Below are 19,378 nucleotides of genomic sequence, written 5' to 3'. Positions count from 1 at the left end.
CCCGATGCGGACTCGATCCCGGGACTCCAGGATCACAACCTGAGCCGAAGGCAGTCGCTTAACCAACTGAGCCACCCAGGCGCCCCTTCAATGTTTCATTCTTAAATGTGATGTTATCTGTAAGTTTCTTATAGGTGCCCATTATCAGATTGTGGGATTTCCTTTTTATTCATAATTTACTGAGATTATGAGAGTTTTTCCCAAATCTTTTTCACCTGCCAGTATCTAGATAATCACATAATTTTCTTCATTGTTCAATTAACATGTTGAATTATACACACTGGTTCTTGAAAGTTCAATTGACTTTAAATTCAATTTGGTATAAAATGGTATCCTTTTATTTAATGTAGGTAGGGCTCAATTTGTTAATATTTTGTAAAATATTTTTTCGTCTATGTTTATGACAGATATTAATCTGTCATTTTCTTCTTACAATGTTTCATCAGTTTTAGTATTAGGCCTGTGCGGTTTCATAAAACAAGTGCTCTTGTGGAATTTTTGCACACTCTAATTTCAATCCTGGTTTTTTGAATCTCTCGGCCCTGCTGCCATTATCTCCAACATTTGAAGGACTTCTGAAGTACACTCAGTGAAGATTCAGAGAATTTTTAAGTGATTTCCTTCAGGTCTCCTCTTGTGCTCCGAGCCTTCAAGAGCTAGCAGCCAACAACCATTAGCTTATCCTCAGTAAAGTATAGAAATATGTGGGAGAAATTTCTTTCAACTCTTTCACTGTGCTCCCATCTCAGTTCTCTTTTGAACCCAGACTTTGGTATGCTGTTCCCAAGCAGTCAGAGATGATCTTTGGGAAAAAGCAGATGGTGGGAAAAACTCTCTGCAACTGAAGCTCTTGGTAATTTTCATCTGTTATACCAACTCACACATGGATGTTAAAGTTTATTACTAATATGGCTTTTTTCTTATCAGTATTGACTGCTGATCCCTCTTCTTCATGCCTCTTTTTCAGGGATGAAAGTGGCTTTGGTTATCTTCTTTCCCTAGGAATGTCTTGGCATTCTCTATATTTTAATTAACTTCAGTTTATTATAATATTCAGCTCTCTAATGAGGGAATAATACAATATTATAGTCGTTTGTTTTTGTAGTTAAAATTGGGAATGAAAGGAGGTGCCTAGGTGGCTCAGTCAGTTAAGAGTCTACTTTCACTCAGGTCATGATCCCAGGGTACTGGGATGGAGCCCCTGCACCCCCCAAGTCGGGCTCAGCCAGAGAGCCTGCTTCTCCCTCTCTCTTGCTGTGCTCTCTATCTCTCCCTTTCTCTCTCTCTCTCAAATAAATAAATAAAATCTTTAAAAAAAATTGGGAATAAAAATCATGAGACTATGTCCTATTAAGAAGCAAAATCAAGTTTTGTTTTTATTTTTACTGAAAACAAACATAGGTCAGACAGTAGTTTTAAAACACAAATTAGTTTATTTTGATTATTACCTGGGTAATGAAATATTAAGGTGTTCTTCAAATTCCTTTCTTTTTAAACAGCTTTCCTTTCATCAAATAACTATTGGGCATCCACTTTTTATTTGGTGATAATTGTTGATATTTAATGTAAAGTGGATCACATCAAACATCATGCATTAGTTTAAAAAAATGAAATCTAGAAAGTTAGGAAGACTTGAAAGTTTTCCCTTAAACATTAAAACAAAACAAAATAGGGGTGCCTGGGTGGCTCAGTCAGTTAAGCGTCTGCCTTTGGCTCAGGTCATGATCCCAGGGTCCTGGGATCGAGCCCCTCATTGGGCTCCCTACTCAGCGGAGCCTGCTTCTCCCTTTCCCTCTGCCTAACGCCCTGCCTACTTGTGCTCTCTCTCTCTATCTCTCTGTCAAATAAATAAATAAAATCTTTAAAATAAAATAAATAAATAAAAACAAAATAAAAATTATAAATCATGCAAGATATTTCCTATAGAAATAAGAAATAGAAATAAGAATACAATAAGTTGTACTCTTGCAAATGTGCAATAATAATGCTGCAATTATTTTTTGAACAAATTTTTCAAATACTATGGCATTATTATACTTTGATTCATATTTCCATTCTACACACAGATTTCCAAAAATACTGTGGCTATGTATGGACTACATACATCATCTGTTTCTTCAACTGTATTTTCTCTAAATTGTGGTCTAGTTATAACAGTGACACTTTTAATTTTTTTCCCACAAGTCTTTTGTTTATGATTAAAATAGCCTCTTTTTTCCCCCCAAATATACTAAAGCAGGGGAAAGGGCAGTGATTAAATATCATGCAGAATACAGATAAAGAAGAAATTAATTGTCCATCACATTATTGCTTAACAGTAAGCAAACACCCAGAGAGAAAAACAGAGACAGAGACAGAGAGAGATGATAGAATGTGTAAGACAATTATTTTCTAATATTGAGTTGAAAAATGGTGTAAAGGCTATGCAGAAAAATAACTTTCATTCAGTTACCTAGTGATATGTTGCTTTCCATTAAAGATATGACTATAAATGAGATTCAGCACTGGTGTCTGAATATTAATAGAGTAGGACTGTCTTTAGACCCACTTTTCCTGTTCTGATACATGATGACAGTTAATGCCATAGTGGAAATCTCTCGATACCAATCTGAATCTTGGACATTCAAGAATCATGTTTATTCACGCATACATGATTTTATTTTATTTTTTTTAAGATTTTATTTCTTTATTTGAGAGAGAGAGTGCGCGCACACGAGTGGGGGAAGGGGCAGAGGGAGAGGGAGAAGCAGACTCCCTGCTGAGCAGAGAGCCTGACATGGGGCTTGATCCCAGGAACCTGGTATCATGACCTGAGCTGAAGGCAGACACTTAACCAACTGAGCCCCCCAGGTGCCCCGCATACATGATTTTAAAACATGGTAAGGCGTAGGGACAGTGGGGTGGATCGGTTGGTTAAACGTCTGCCTTCAACTCAGGTTGTTCATGATTCCAGGTTCCTGGGATCGAGTCCTGTATCAGGCTCCTTGCTTGATGGAAACCCGCTCCCCCTGCTTGTGCACTTGCGCGCTCTCTCCCTTTCTCTCTCTGACAAATAAATAAAATCTTAAAAAAAAAAAAAGAATAGAGGATGTGAAATAACTTAAAAAAATAAAACATGGTAAGAATATGTATTCACGATGTTTGCTGATCACAATTGTATGATAGTAAAATGAATAAAATGGAATTGGTAAACTTAAAGAGATGAAAAACAGTAATTAGTTGCTGTTACATCATTATATTGAAAAAATATTTCTGTGTTTTCCACATACAATTTATGAAACCTGATATTTCTTTGGAAAAATAAAAATCAGTATCTATGTTTGTATGAAGTACAAATAAATGTGTAGTGAAAAAACAAAACAATACCATATGTATTTTTTCTAGTATGTTCTTCCCCTTGAGCAGATCATATCTCCCTTCCCTTTTAACTTGAAATAATTTTTAAAGTAATGATGATTTCATGTGAGAATCTTGGCCCTATACTTCCTAATTTTACCTAGTTATGAAAATAAACAAACTATTAGGCAGGGAAACTTGTCATAGTTTTCTTGGTTAGAAAAAGGAATTAATTAAAATTAATTAAAATTAAATAGATTTTTCATTTGTTATTTATACTTTTCAGACAAGAAAGGGTGAATACAAAGGTAAACTTTTAGATGCTCCTTATCCCCTAATCATTTCACATGTGCCTCTTGGCAATCTGTTGCTTAAAACTCAAGGGACTTAATGCTTAACGAGAATGTTTTTCTGATTAGGAAACAAAAACATACAATCTATGACTTTTGGAATAGACTTTAATAGTCTAGAGAGAATGGGATAAATTCACTAATAATACTTAGAAGAATTAGCACCTAAAAATGATTTTTGTTGTTTCTATTGTTTGCATCCTTAAGTAACTCATTTCAATATGTAATTATTATAGAAAATATTAGTAAGACATTTTACCTTTCTTTTATAAGTCATAAAAATTCTGACTAGGCACATTGCAAGTGTCAGTAACCACATGTGGCTAGTCAATGCTAGGTTGGAGAGTGAACCTCTGGACTCAATTCAAAAACATTTAATAAGCACACTATGAGTCATACATTACACTAACTCGTAATTAAATAAGCTTTCTGAATTTTGGGATTTGGTGATGAAGGAAGGTTTCCAAATTAAGACAAACATTTTCATAGAGATTAAGTGTAATATGGAGATAAAGAGCATAAAAGCGTTTCTCAAATACAGAAAAAGGTTAAAAAGAGGGGTTAAAAATACTTGTGGGGCACTTGGGTGGCTCAGCGGGTTAAGGATCTGACTCTTGGTTTTGGCTCAGGTCATGATCTCATGGGTCCTGCGATCAAACACTGTGTCAGGCTCCAAGCTCAGCAGGGAGTCCACTCGAAGATTCTCTCCTTCTGCCCCCCACTCTTTCTCTCAAATAAAGAAATACATCTTTACAAAATAAAAAAAAAATTAAAAAATAAAAATACTTGAAAGTTATTTAAGATTTTTGAACTTTTAAATGGTTTTAAGATAGTAGTCACTGTAGTAATCTTAAGATTGCATAGGAAGCCTTATTAAATGCATCTGTCTCAGCATTACTTACAGAAATTCTGATTTAGTGGGTGTTTTCTGGGTCTAGAAAATTCTATTCATTTATTAAACACCTCCATTGTTTCTGATACAAGTAGCCCACACACCATATTTTGAGAAACACTGTTTTGGTCTAGAGTGACTAAATTTTTCCTTTAGTTGATTGTCTCTTAGGGCTTTTGGTCTATATTAGCACTTTGAAGAAGACAAAAATTAGGAGAAGTTGCTCTGGGTGATCTATCTTTTTATTTTTACATTTCACACATAAAGGAATTATCAACATTATCTTTATTTTCAATACTTTTCAATGGCTATTTTTTCTCCCTGAATGTTTATTATTCATATCATGCTGTTTATGTTTTATATGGGTGTTATCACCTTGAATTTCTCTAAGTATATTAATTAGAGCTTTTTAAGAACTATTTTATTTCTTCTGAGTTCAACTAATGGGATTATTTACCTTTCTCTTTCGTTCTGATGATTATTATGCATATGTGTGATGATCTTGGTGGTTCATTATATGTACTTTACTGAAACTACCACACATCAACATCAGGCTTGGCTTCATTGACTAACAAGTTTTCTTTTGAGAACTGCCAAACATTGCCTTTTCTTTTTAACATTTATCTGCCTGCTGACATTTTTGCAACTGTTTGAGGGTTTTGAGTTATTGATTCTGCAATAGCTCATCCTTTGTTTTAGAGCCCTAAAATCTTTTACACTCTTCAGTTTTCTAATTTTTACTTGGCTAAAGGCAAATTTTTTTCATGATCAATTTATTATTACTCAAGATTTAAGTGGGAATGTGGAAGTGATTTTAAATGTAGCACAATGAGTGTTTAGTTCAACAGGGACTTCACTAAATTTATAGCTTTAAAATCTGCCCAAAAGTTACATTGTTTTTCCTTGCCTTAGAGATATTTCAAAGCCCTCAAAAGGTAACTGCATTCTAGTTGCTGTTTAGAAATCATGAATTTATGTTCTTGGAAAGTACATCTCAACCATATTTCCTTCCTCTGTACCAATACAGTAAAATTAATACACCTGGAAGATTTTGAAATGATATAATTTGTAACTTTTATAAAATAGCTATTTTATATAGGATTTTTTTTTCATTTTTGCTTCAGTTGCTACAAGGCAAAATAGTATAGCATTATTTTTAGACAACTACATTATTAGAGAAATAAATAAGTTTTGGCCCTGAAATAATTATGTAAATGTATGCAGACAGAACTAAAGTACTAGCTATGAAGCATTCACCTCTTAGAGCATGTATGTAAGTATGACATGCCAGCACTGCTACCTCAGACTGGACAATTGCAGAAAAAGGAAGCTGTTGCCTGAGGAAATACATCTGCTTTCTCTAAGTGTTGCAGAATCAACTAGAGATCACGGCAGTGACTTGAGACCAGACTCTGCCTCTAAGGAATAAATACATGAATATGTAACTGCTCCTCTCATGGCACTTTTTTTTGGCACACGATTGCTCCTAGGACAATTTTCGCAATCCAAATATGCATCAAATTAGAAATAAAACATTAGAATTTGGGGCGAGATAGGGAAATGGACATTTCTGAGCTTCATGAAAGAGGGTGATAAAGGCCACAGTGAAAGAAATTTGTAGAGGACTCATATATATTTCTTGATGCAGCAAAGATATGAGAAATTTGCCACACAGTTTTATCACATAATATCACAGAATTTTCACGTTAGAGGGAAAACTGAATAATGATCAATATAGATGACCTGTAAGCCAGGGCCATAAACGAGAGGTTTTCAAAGAGAAAAGAATGTTATTACTTAATGGTGACATATATGATATGCTTAATAGGGTGCCTGGCAAGAAAATTGAAGCAATCTTTGGATAATTCACATTATTAAGAGTTCTGTTTGTAAATATGTTTATGCATAGCGTTCAGAAAAAAATCTTTATCAAAATTCTATTTATTTTGTAAAATGTATGGTAAACTAATCACATATTGAGTAAGAAGACGATATATATACAACATTTGACTTTTGATTTACTAGTCTCTTCACAACTCATAAAACAGTGCCTGACTTTCTAGCCACTGCAATGACACAAGTAAAGGAAGTAAAATACACGTATTTTAGAAAGGAAGAAATAAAACTGTCCCTATTTGTAGATGATGTGATTGCCTATCTAAAAATCCCAACAAAAATAAATTAAAAAAAATAAAAATCCCAACAAATACACAGAAATAAAAATAAAAACCCATAGAACTAACAAATAACTTCACCAAGTTTATAAAATACAAGATAAACATACAAAAATAAATTGTATTTCTATGTACTAGCAATGAACACATGATCACCAAAATTAAAAATACAATACCATATATACTGGCTCAAAAATAATGGAATACATAGGTATAGATCTAACAAAACATGTGAAATATTTGCTTGCCAAAATCTAAAAAATGATGATAAAGGAAGTTTTTAAAGATCTAAGTAAATGGGGAAACATTTTGTGATTATGAATTGGAAGACTTCACAGAATAAAGATGTCAAGTCTCAACAAATTGATAACACAGATTTAATCAATTCCTGTCATACTCTCATCAAGACTTTTTGTAAATATAGACAAAATTATTCCAAAATTTATATGGCAATGTATAGATCTCAGAATAGCTAAAACAATGTTGACAGAAAAAAGAATAAAGTGGGAGGAATAAGTCTATCTGATTTCAAGGTTTTTTATATAGCTTCAGTATTCAAGACTGTGCCAATTGCAGAGGGTTAGACATATAGATCGCTGGAACAGAATAGAGAGCTTGGTAATAGATCCATACAAACCGGCCTGATTTTGACAAAAATGCAAAAACAATTCAATGTCGCCTTTTCCACAAAAGCTGCTGGATTTTTTACCTTACACAAAAATTAAATCAATAGGAAACAACAGATGTTGGCGAGGACACATAGAAAGAGGAACCCTCCTACACTGCTGGTCGGAATGCAAACTGCTGCGGCCACTCTGGAAAACAGCATGGAGGTTCCTCAAAATGTTAAAAATAGAGCTACCCTATGGCCTAGCAATTGCACTACCGGGTATTTACCCAAAGGACACAAAACACTTACATGAATCTGTGTTATTGTAGGAGAAACCTGGAGCCATTTGCTATGTAGTTGTTTTCAGGAACCATCTGTGAAAATTTTTCCAGAACTCATAACTCACAAGCACAAAATCATCTATCCAGGTAAAAGGAAACCAGTATCCTAACAGCCAAAAAAAGCCTTTTAACTTGCTTTCATGTTTGTATATGTACAGGGGGAGAAACCTGAAGGAAATGAGAAGACAGAATTATGTCAATGATTAAACAAAGACAATACCTGCTTCTCCTTTTACCCCAGGTAACCAAAACACAAAAGAGATCAGATTAAAAGGAGAGAAGATGCCCAACTGGTAATGGATATAAAGCAGGAAGATGGCATAAAATGCCCTTGCCTTTTTCCTTCTCATAATGCTCCCTAACATAGGGACATTTTGCCATGCTGTGATTCTCTGAAGGGACAAGGAGGAGATAAGGAAAATATTCTGCAAACATAAACCAGAGAGGCAATAACTGAAAATAAAGTGAATGTGGTTGAAAATGAAGCATCAGTCTCTAGTAGTATCAATAAGGTTCATGTGACTTCCTTTATATTACTGTTGCCAGCCAAAGCAATAGTATCCCATGGACCAGGTAAGACCAGCTCTAAATGGCTATATTGTGCAAGAGAAGGAATAATCATGACAAAGCTAATGAACAGAAGATCAGGTCTCTTCCTCATTTTTCTTTTCAGCCGCGTAAGTTCTGAAGTGTCTGTTATAATTCAAAGAGAGGAGAAGTTTCCAAAGTTAATAATTAGAAACTAATTAACTGCACTGAATGGTGTGTGTGCATGTGTATATGTGTTTGTGCAATTAAAAGGTATAATGAGAGATTTCTTAATGTCACAAATTGTAGAAAATATTATACTTCTTATGAGTACTGACTTTTTTCTTCCTTTTCAATGTTTAAGGTAGATGGACGTGGAAACCAACAGAGAAAAAGAAGACCCTTTGGCGGCACCCCTGGGTGGCTCAGTGGTTAAGCGTCTGCCTTCGGCTCAGGTCATGATCCCGGGGTCCTGGGATCGAGCCCCGCATCGGGCTCCCTACTCGGCGGAAATCCTGCTTCTCCCTCTCCCATTCCCCCTGCTTGTGTTCCCCCTCTCGCTGTGTCTCTCTCTGTCAAATAAATAAAATCTTTAAAAAAAAAAGAAGACCCTTTGGGAAATGAGTTAACATATTATTATCATCTTTGGCAATTAGCATTTATAGAGCAACTTGGCACTTGGTAGTTCAAGTCTCCACAGAGATTCCATATTGAGACAGGTTTCTATATTCTGTAACTTTATGGTCATCTATCAGAGGACAAGATTAATCTGCTAATGCATTACATCATGAGGAATTATTCTTGGATTTGTTTTTCTAAGGGAAATTATATTTTTAAACAAGTTAATCTGTGTATCTCATTCAAATATTTGTAATTGGAAACTTATTTGTTTCAATAAATATGATTTTTCAGAGCTGGAGGGAAATTTACCTTGTAGATTGTTGCTATGAGCATTGGGAGAGCCAGGAACCAATTCTTGCCCATGGTAGCATATACCTACAAGTTGAATTATTTTTTCAATCCGATATCGGTGAGAGTAAACAGCTGGTTCACTCCAGGGGATAATTTTCCCTGTTAAATGTCATTTAACATAAAGTTCACTCTGATGCTATCAAATCTTGCTTTTTGTAGCAGGTCTAATTTGGTATCACTTTTTTACAAGTGTTGTAATAGAATTAACCAATAGTTAATGGTGAGTATTGTCTGTGCTTGTCTTGATGCTAAAAACTAATGTTCTTAATTCCTTTTGGAGTCTGACACTTAGACCAAAAAAATAGCTTTCATATATGCATACGCAAACGGGGCCATTTTGAAGTTTTAGAGAAGTAAACAACAATTATAAATGTGTTGGGAGTCACAAATTTACTCTCCCAGCAAGTCATATGTGGAGAAGAAATATAATTTCTTCATATAATTTACTTATCTTCAGCAAAAGAACCTACCCGCTGGGAGGAAGAAAAAAATTAAAACTTAGTCCCAGCTGCTGATTCCCACAGTCCCTTTACATAATGATCTTTCTTTGAGATAATTGTTCAACATTGCTGTTATTGTTGCCTCAACACTTGCTCCTCTCTGAGGTTGTGCTTGATTTTTATGGGGAGACTCAGGGGAGGCCTTGGTAGAACAGTTAAGAAGGCAGAGAACGTTGTGTGCATTGAACTCCGGAGAGACAGCACTGGGGCAAGTGAGAGCGAGCCGGACACTAAGCGACTCTCTGCCTCACTGAGGAAAAGAATTAAACCAGGTTGAAGGAGATCCTAAGAAGCCCAGAAACAAAATGTCATCATATGCATTCTTTGTCCAAACTGGCCCAGAGGAGCAAAAGAACAAGCACCCAGATTCTTCAGTCAGCTTCTCAGAGTTTTCCAAGAAGTGCTCAGAGAGGTGCAAGATCATGTCTGCTAAAGAGAAATGGAAACATACCCCCCTCAAGGGGAAACCAAAAAGAGTTCAAGGATCACAATGCACCCAAGTGGCCTCCTTTCGCCATTTTCTCGGTTTGTTCTGATCATCGCCCCCAAGTCAAAGGAGAACATTCCAGCTTCTCCGTTGGTGGTGCTGCCAAGAAACTGGGAGGGACGTGCGGTAGTAACACGGCTGCAGGTGGCCAAAGGCTGCCAGGCTGAAGGCAAGATATGAAAAGGATATGGCTGCATACCAAGCTAAAGGAAAGCCTGATGCAGAAAAAAAAAAAGAGAGAGAGAGAGAGAGAGTCGTCAAGGCTGAAAAAAGCAAGAAAAAGAAGGAAGAGGAAGAAGACGAGGAAGATAAAGATGAGGAGGAGGAAGGTGAAGAAGATGATGATGATAATGAAGTTGGATCAAGCGCAGTTTTTTTTTTTTTCTGGTCTCTAAATCATTTTACACTCCTCCACCCTGTACACAGCTGTTTTTAAAGAAAAAGAATGGAAATGTAAGGCTGTGTAAGATTTGTTTTTAAGCTGTACAGTGTCTTTTTCTTGTATGGTTAACACACTATCGGATGTGTCTTTATATAGCCCTGTGTTGATGGTATTTTCAGTGGCCACTAACCTTGCCTGGGACAGTGTGGGGACGGTAAATCGGTATGGAAATCGAAAGCAGGTTCTTGTTGGTGCCCAGTTCAGATTAGTTATGGATGGGGATGGCAGGTTTTTCATCTTCAGTCGTCTCTGATGCAGCCTACACGTAGTAATCTTTCTGTTAACTGTTAATACCACTCTGTAATTGCAAAGAAAAAAAAAGTTGCAGCTGTTTTGTTGACATTCTGAATGTTTCTGAGTAAATACAATTTTTTTAATTTAAAGAAAAAAGCAGAGAAACGTGGTCAGGCTGGATGATGTTGCACTCCAGCTGCTTCCCTGTACAGCACTGATGTTGAGTCAGGAGCTAGTAGGCTTACCATAAAGTCTGTTCAGGCGGAGTGAAATGACCTTATAATAATAAGTGCTATGGGCATAACATAACTGTGAAGCTACATACAGGCTTAGCCCAAGGAAGCTAAGTGAGCAGGTTTTAGTCTCCAAGCTCTGATCCATCTGAGAAAGACTACAACTCTGACCACAAAAGCCAGCAGCAAACAACATGAGGATGCCCAGGACGGGACCAGGCCAGCCACACCAAAACTTAACCAAACCAGCCATTTTGCAGCTTGGTCAGAGGATTCAGAGAACACCTGGAGGTAATGGTGAGTCATTTATTTTGCCAGTATGAGGTCAGATGATCACACCTCTCCCTGAGAGGAACTAGAGAATAAAAGGGAGTTGAGCAATTATCTTCCAAAAGATTGAGCATTACCTAAAAGGACTGTTTATATTCTCAAATTGGACTTAGTTATGAGAAGAAAAGGACAAGCTGTTGTATTTCCCCTGTATTTCCACAGGTTCCTCTACTTACCAGATTTGGTGCCCCTGCTACCTACGCGACAAATGCAGCCTCAAATAAATAACGAGTAACTCTGCATAAGGCTCCTAAGAGAAATAACAGAAAATAATGACAAGCAAAGTCATATTTCATTTATAACTGGGCTTTAATTTCGATTCTCAGTAACTCAAGAACTCAGGTAAGCTGAGATAAACCTTGCAAAGTAGTCTGCCTAAGCTAGATCTGGGAAATGATCGGTAAGTAAAATGCCTGTTGTAACTACTTCACCTATATGAACACCATTATTTGTTAACTAGACTCTTATTCTTATAGCAAAAGGAAGAACAATAAAATTACAAATTTAAAAAAAAAATAGGAGGTGCCTGGGTGGCTCAGTCAGTTGAGCGGCTGCCTTCAGCTCCGGTCATGATCCCAGCGTGCTGGGATCGAGTCCCGCCTCCGGCTCCCTGCTCAGTGGGGAGTCTGCCCCTCCCCCCTGCTCATGATCTCGCTCTCTCTCTCTCTCTGTCTGTCTGTCTTAAATAGATAAATAAAAGGTTAAAATAATAAAAATAATAATTATAATAATAGTAATAATACAAATGGGAGGAAAAAATCCCACACTGGAACATTAGTATAAATGGAAATAAAGGTTGGGAAACAGGACAAGAGGGAAAGCACTGGCCCGTTGTTTAGAGTGATTTTGGCCTAAAGTGATCGGTCCATGCCTTCTAGGACAACTACAGTCCTGAACTTATTCTTTTTTTTTTTTTAAGATTTATTTATTTCTTTGACAGAGACACAGCGAGAGAGGGAACACAAGCAGGGGGAGTGGGAGAGGGAGAAGCAGGCTTCCCGCGGATTAGGGAGCCCCATGTGGGGCTCGATCCCAGAACCCCGGGATCATGACCTGAGTCGAAGGCAGACGCTTAACGACTGAGCCACCCAGGCGCCCCTGAACTTACTCTTTAGAAGAGAAAGTATACTATGGGAGCGGGGGCAATCTACCCCAAAATGTGCCACTTTGGCATATTGGTTATTTAAAATAGAAATTACTTAAATAACAGTCAGTGCAAGGACCCTCAGACCCTCCTCTGTCCTCCTGAAATCAGGAAGTAAATATCCCATTTGAAATGTACTCTCCCTGTACTAAGAAGTAAAAAAGACATCCTTATCACCAAAGAGAGGAACTTTTAAAGCTGAGAAAGCTACAGAAGCAAACCTTGTTACTTTATTCTAATCACTACCTCTGCCCAAATTCCATTTAGAATTCCTTACTAATTAAAGCTCCCAAACATTTGTTTTCTTTATCCTGTCAATTCCTTACAAATTTATTGTCTCTTTGTCTAAAAAGTATAATAGCAGCCTGCCTTGGTCATTTCTTTAGATCTCATTTTCATTATTGGACCTCCATGTGCACATAATAATTTTTTTCCTCCTATTTATCTGTCTCATGTAAATTTATCTTAGTGCAGCTGGAAGACCTTGAAGGATAGAGGAAGAATTTTTCCTTCCGTATAATACGAAGAAAGAAATCTTATGCTTCAACTTTTCTGTTCTATTTTACAACCACAAGGTAGGAGAGAAGTTGCTGGAACTACACATATTTATTTTATTTTCTTTTTTAAAAGATTGATTGATTTATTGATTGAATTACTTTAGGAGAGAGAAAGAGAATGCAGGGGGTAAGGGCAGAGGGAGAGGAAGAGAGAGAATCTCAAGGAGACTCCCCACTGAGCACAGAGTCCAAGTTGCGGGTTTATCTCACAATTCTGAGATCATGACCTGAGCCAAAATCAGGAATCAGACACCCAGGCGCCCCTGGAACTATACATTTTTAATTCCTTGGAAAATCCCATCCCACTGGCTGTAAGTAGGGGCACTCTAATCTTTGTAAAACCGAAAGATGAAGCGAAATGGTCCTCTTGTTAGGGTGTGAAAATAGGAGTGTAGTACAATAGAAAAGGGTTTCCAATTCCTAATGCCCAAAATACATAAAGCAGATAATTTATGATACAGTGACCTTGAAAATAAATCAGAAAATAAAAAAGTTATGAGTACATTCTGCTTCTTTCTTATCAGCTTGCCATCAGTTGAAAGCAGGTACAATAGGAATATCAATTTCTTCTTATTTTCCATATTCTATGACCCCAGTTTTTGACATTTGATGAATTAATAGAAGCAAAACATGTGTAATTATACCTCAGCCTGAATGAAAACACCCATAGCCTTTCATTTTTTTTTTTCAAATGAGCCTTATAATAAAGGCTTTGAGCATAGGAATGGTAATTATGTTGGGCATATTTCAAATTTAGAAATTTGAAACCCCTGCTCTAAACCTCTTACAGTTCTGGGGCTCCTGAGTTGTTCAGTCGGTAAGCATCAGACTCTTGATTTTGGCTCAGGTCATGATCTCAGTGTCGTGAGATCAAGCCCCAAGTCAGCCTCTGCCCTGGGCGTGGAGCCTGCTTGAGATTTTCTCTCCTTCTCTCTCTGCCTTCCTTCCACCACTCTCTCTCTCTTTCCCCTTCTCTCTCTTTAAATAAAACAAAAAATAAATAAAAATAAACCTCTTACAGTTCTGCTTAGACAGTCTTACTTTTATTTTTTTTCTAGAGTGATACAGTGGGTAATTTACCTTCAGGTAGACTCACACATACCTCCTTTCCAGGAGATAGGCCTTTTGTTAACAAATTTTGAAGAAAGAAACTTTATAAAAAAGTTTTGCTAATTTCTTCTCATTTAGCTTAATCATTTCAGGAAATGTTGTAAGTGTATTTGTAATTCACATTCTGAAGTGTTAGCACTTTTCTCATAAGGAGAAATAATAGGCAGTTGGGCAGATCATGAAGAATTTCCTATAGTCTCTTTTTCTAAAGATTAAACATATATTGGGGTGTCTGGGTAGTTCAGTCGGCTAGACATCCTACTCTTGATTTCAGCTCAGGTCATGATCTCGGGTCCTGAGATTGAGCCTCACATTGGGGGCTCTGCATTCAGTGCCGAGTTTGCTTCCTCTTTCTCCCTCTCTCTCTGCCCTGCATCCCCATCTCCCTCTCCCTCTCTAAAATAAATAAATAAATCTTAAAAAAAAAAAAAATATATATATATATATATATATATGTATGTATGTATGTATTTCTGGGGTGCATGGGTGGCACAGTTGGTTAAGCATCTGACTCTTGGTTTCAGCTCAGGTCATGATATCAGGGTCGTGAGATCGAGCCCTGTGTCAGGCTCCATGCTTAGCACAGAGTCTGCTTAAGACTCTTTCTCTGCCTCTCTCTTGAATAAATAAATAAATCTTAAAACATATATATATTTCTTTTTCTCAGCCCCCCCATATATTCAGAAATTTTGTATTCTCATCTGATATGTCTAACACTCAAAAGGTACAACTGTTTTGAACTTCCACTCCCACTCATTTTCTAGTTCTCTGCCAATGAGGGAAAGCAATTCAAGGCCATTTCTATGCAGCATCTTGCCTTTCCTATCCCCCTAGCTGTGTGTAGCTGAATTACTTAGACCTATGTGGTCATGCAAAATTCTTAGATTGGTTAGAATTAGCTCACTTCTTTTATAGGTCTCATGAAGCCTCCAGTAGGCAAAAGAGAAGAAACAGTTTTCCTCACACATCCTCCTTAGCACATTATAATTAAACAATAATACAATTGTGGGGTAAAATTCTGATCCTCTGTAATATTTATAGATATAAGTTTGGTGAAATCATAGCTGCTTGTTCTTTTTAGTGATCTGCAAACACCTGAACTATATCAGAGGCAGAAAGACCATAGTTCATTATTAAAGCCACATTTTAAAGAACCACCAGGGAGACAAAGGGATATTTAGTGATTAATATTAGCTTACATTCTCTAAGGAAAAATAAGAATAACAGGAAGAATTTTTGTCTAATAACAGAGATGACATCATTCTACTAAATAGATGAGCAATGAGAGAAGCATTTAAACTTTTTCTATACAGAATTTTGGGATTTTCGTAACATATAAATTGATCATAGCTCTAAAAGTATTTTATTTTAATTTTTGTTTCAAGGTTTTATTTAAATTCTAGTTAGTTAACATATAAGGTAATATTGGTTTCAGGAGTAGAATTTAGTGATTCATCACTTACATATAACATCCAATGTTTATCACAAGTGCCCTCCTTAAAAGTATTTTAATAGTACTTTTCTAATTCTAACTTTAAGACTCTTAATTCATTCTAATTTTAAAGCTGTATGACTAAAAATTATTTCCATAGCAGAAATTTAATGTTAACTGGGTAAAAATAGAGTTAGCTACATTGCTTCTTTTTCAGTGGAAATACCTTCACATTGATAGTACAAGCACCACTGATAGCAGGAATAATTAATTATCCTTCTGAATACAGAATCTGAAATAAAATGATAATTTATTAATGTCTGCACTGATATTGTGATGGTGATCTGGTCATATCTTGTACAAACGAAAATATCCCAATAACAAGAAAACAAAAGAAAGTTGTCTTAGAATGGAAATACATTTTTATTTAAACCTGACCCCCCAAGAAAATTTATTTGCAGAGTTACAACTATACATTCAAAATACTAATTCAAAGAGATACATGCACCTCGATGTTTATAGCAACATTATCTATAATAGCCAAATTATGGAAACAGCCCAAATGCCCATTGACTGATGAATGGATAAGGAAGAGGTACAGACACAATGGAATATTACTCAGCTATAAAGAAGAATGAAATCTTGCCACTTGCAATGACATGGTTGGAGCTAGAGTGTATTATACTAAGCGAAATAATTCAGTCAGAGAAAATATAGTAGGGTGCATGGTAATTAAACTAGTGTTTTTCAGTCAGAGAAAGACAAATACCATATGATTTCACTCATAAGTAGAATTCAAGAAACAAAACAAATGAGCATGGGGGAGAAAAGAGAGAGTGGCAAAGCAAGAAACAGTCTCTTAACTACAGAGAACAAACTGATGGTTGCCAGAAAGGAGGTGGGGGGGGGAATGGGTTAAATGGATGATAGGGATGAAGGAGTGCACTAATTATGATGAGCACTGAGAGTTGTATGGAAGTATTGAATCACTATTGTGCATCTGAAACTAATATTACACTGTATATTAACTAACAAATTTAAATAAAAACTTAAAAAAAATTGAGATGGTTGATATGATTAACCAATTTAAAATTTATTTCTAAATTATCATACCTCCCAATATCTTTTTTGTCTAATTCATTATGATATTCTAGTTCACCTGAGTTTGGATTTTTTTCTCTATGTAAAACTATATGTTTTTTGTTTGTTTGTTTGTTTTAAAGATTTTATTTATTTATTTGTCAGAGAGAAAGAGAGCATGCCCAAGCAGGGAGAGCAGAAGGCAGAGGGAGAAGCAGACTCCCCACTGAGCAAGGAGCCCAATGCAGGACTTGATCCCAGGACCCTGGGATCATGACCTGAACCAAAGGCAGATGCTTAACCAACTGAGCCACCCAGTCATCCCCAAACTATATGTTTTATGTCTAAAATTGAATTTTGATTTTCCCTACTAAACAATTTATGGGTTGATTTTGAAGCAGCTGATTTCTCCAAAGGACTAAAAATGAAGACAGGTCACATGTCAATGTGCACAGGTCAATTTAATAAACAATATCCTTCCTAGTGTTCAAGAGTTGAAAAAATCTAATAATTATTATAGGTTGAGATCAAAGGCACTTTACCAATTTCATTTTTTTATCACAAAGATCAGATGAGAGACAAAAATTTATAAATTCAAAAAGATAAAATGGGCAAAAAATACAGTGGAGAAAATATAGTAGGGTGCATGGTAATTAAACTAGTGTTTTTCAGACTGTTATTGGACCATCGTATCAAAATAAGGCATTGCAAAATATATTAATATTATTTATAAAGTATTAATCCATTTTAGTTGTATTTTTATCTTTTCAAAGTTCATAGAATTAAGCAATCCATTTTTCCAAGGTAAAACAGTGAGTCCAATGATCAAATCCTGAGAGTTGCCCATGCTTACGTGCAGCTTCAAAAGCTATAAACATAGTCCAGAAGACAGTGTTAAATAAGCAACTGAGTTCTGGAGCCAGACAAACTATGTTGACATCCTGGTTTTAAAAATTGCTGGCTGTATGATGTTGGGCAAGTTTGTTAATTTCTCTGAACTACAGTATTCACATCTATAAAGCTATTTTCATGTGTCAGAATGAGGCTTAAATCAATTGATATGTAGGGAATATTTAGAATGGACCCTGGCATAAAACAATGGTCAATAAGTGTTAGCATTTTTGCTTTTCAGAAAATTGACTTTCTCTAATTCTGAAAGGCATTTTTGTATAAGATGGAATGAGAGAGATGAAGCTTCTGAGAACAATGCCTCATGTTTTGCTGTGTAGACAGTTGTTAGCACCTATTTTATATATTTTGATTTTCTGCATTTGTCTTTGATCTTGACTATATCTAATTAATTAGTCCTAAAATTTTTCAGTTAATTTCATTGCAATCATTCTTCTCTGTCTTCAGTACTCATATTTCCCTCACTTTTTCATAGAATTGCTCCCATTTTAAAATCTATACAGTCCAATTTTCAACTCTTTTTGAATAGTTTTTTTTACACTCTTATTCTCAGCCATTTACACTAGTAAATTGCTAGTAAAACATATAGTTAAGATTGGGTTAAAAATCTTAAAAAATTACATAAACATTGGAATTTTTAAAAATGGAATTCTGTGTTCTTAAAAACATTCCATGTTCTCTATTAAGTTCAAAATTGAAAAAAACGATTAAAATTTTATATCATGAAATTTCTAAGAAATTTTTTAAAAAGACGGTGTTTTTAACTGGTTTTAAATTGATTTGATTCAGTGACTATAAGAAAATATACTTTGCATGACTTCAGCTGTATTTTAGGGCATATCAGTGGTCTATAATGTAGAATGTGCTATGTGCACTTGAATAAAAGATATATTCTGCTATTGGTGGTTTATTCTAGAGATGTCTGTTTGAGCCAGTGGGTTTATAGTGTTGATGTCTTCTATTTCCTTGTTCTTCTGCTTAGTTGTTTTATTCATTGTTGAAAGTGAGGTATCAAAGTTTCCAAATATTATTGTTGACTTATCTATTTCTTTCTTCAATTCTGCCAGGTTGGACTTCATTTATTTTGAAGTTTTGTTCTTAGGTACATATGTTGCTAACTATTATTTTTATAATGAATTGACTCTTTTAGCATTATAAAATATCCATTTTGCATCTAGTAAGAATTTTTGTCTTAATATATTTTTGTCCAATGTTAGTGTAGTCATTCTAACTCTTTTTTTGGTTATTGTTTCCATAATATATCAGTTTCCATCCTTTGACTCTAAATATATGTATTATTGAATCTAAAATGTGTCTTACAGACAGCATATAATTGAATCATGCTTTTTTTCCTTATTTATTCTTCTAATCTCTGTCTTTGATTGCAGTATCTTATCAATTTATATTTAGTGTAATTACTGAGAAGATCAGATTTACTTCTGTCCCTTTGCTTTTCATTTTCTATATATCTATATCTTTTCCCTCTATTTCTTTATTACTGTTGTCTTTTTTGTTAAATAGATATTTTCTTCTGCAGAATTTTAATTCTCTTGTTTCTTTTACCGTTTTTTATTTGACTTATTTTTTTATGTTTCAAGTTTTTATTTAAATTCTAGTTAGTTAACATATAGTGTAATATTCGTTTCAGGAGTAGAATCTAGTGATTAATCACTTACATACAACACCCATACAAGTGCCCTCCTTAATACTCACCACC

At 35.4% G+C, this 19,378-nt stretch overlaps 1 pseudogene; it reads left to right on the top strand.

The window, feature by feature from the left end:
• The first annotated feature begins 8,267 nt into the window (after window positions 1–8,267).
• Window positions 8,268–10,885, top strand: LOC110583274 (annotated as a pseudogene).
• The last annotated feature ends 8,493 nt before the right edge of the window (window positions 10,886–19,378 follow it).

This window comes from Neomonachus schauinslandi, chromosome 8, assembly GCF_002201575.2.
Source record: "Neomonachus schauinslandi chromosome 8, ASM220157v2, whole genome shotgun sequence".
In the NCBI taxonomy this organism is placed as follows: domain Eukaryota; kingdom Metazoa; phylum Chordata; class Mammalia; order Carnivora; family Phocidae; genus Neomonachus; species Neomonachus schauinslandi.
The sequence above is the reverse complement of the archived record's forward strand: the minus strand, read 5'-3'. Positions and strand labels throughout refer to the sequence as shown.